Genomic DNA, 865 nt, shown 5'->3' with positions numbered 1-865 from the left:
AGTCTTAAACCAAAATAACTAAGGATGTGTATTACAACTGATATATTTATTTGGTTACATGAAGACAAGGGCCTAAGAGTTAAACTCATCCAGTTTGGGAAAGGAAACCATACCATATGGACCTGGTGTGTCTGATCAAAACTAGCCACAAGATAGCTCAGATTTTGAATAGTGATCACTTGCAACAAACTGCTTGTGAACAATTTACAGAACAAATTGGAGGTGGAAATTATTGTGAGTGACGGGAATACTAAATCAATTCAATAACTTTGTTAGCACCTTGTTGATAATTCAGAAGGCCAAAAAGAGGCTGCATTTATCAAATAATTCTTTGCAAATTATTCATTCCGCTCTGATGATAATGGTCAAATTTAGCAGCATTTTGTTGTTGCTGCAATTTTAATGAATTTGCTTTGCTCAAAATTTCCAAACCTGGGGGCCTCAAATTAGGCTCTTAGATCTGTATTTGGGCACCTAGATGGGCCTAATTGTTCAGAGATGCTGACCAGCCCCAACTCCCCTCCCACTGATTTCAGTGGGAGCTGAAGATGCTAAGCACCTTGAAAAATCAGGTGGCTTCTATTTGGGTGCATAAATATGGATTTAGGTGCCTAATGTTGACAATGTTGGCCTCTGCTTTTAAACTGATTCCTTTAATGACCTGTAGGTTGGGAGTGGGGAAAGCAAACCAGTAATGGAGCAAAATGACAGTGATTTAGAGATTGAATTTCATGCAGCTAGAATCATGCATCAGTATAATGAGATTCAGTCTTGTTTGGATGCAAGGACTGGAGACAGAAGAAGAAAACGTGATCCACCAAGCCAGCTCTCAGGAAATGGGAAACAATAGAATGCGGAAATCAAA

Source organism: Lepidochelys olivacea, assembly GCF_965140295.1.
Source record: "Lepidochelys olivacea isolate rLepOli2 genome assembly, chromosome: 10".
Lineage (NCBI taxonomy): Eukaryota > Metazoa > Chordata > Testudines > Cheloniidae > Lepidochelys > Lepidochelys olivacea.
This window is presented reverse-complemented; position numbering follows the sequence as displayed.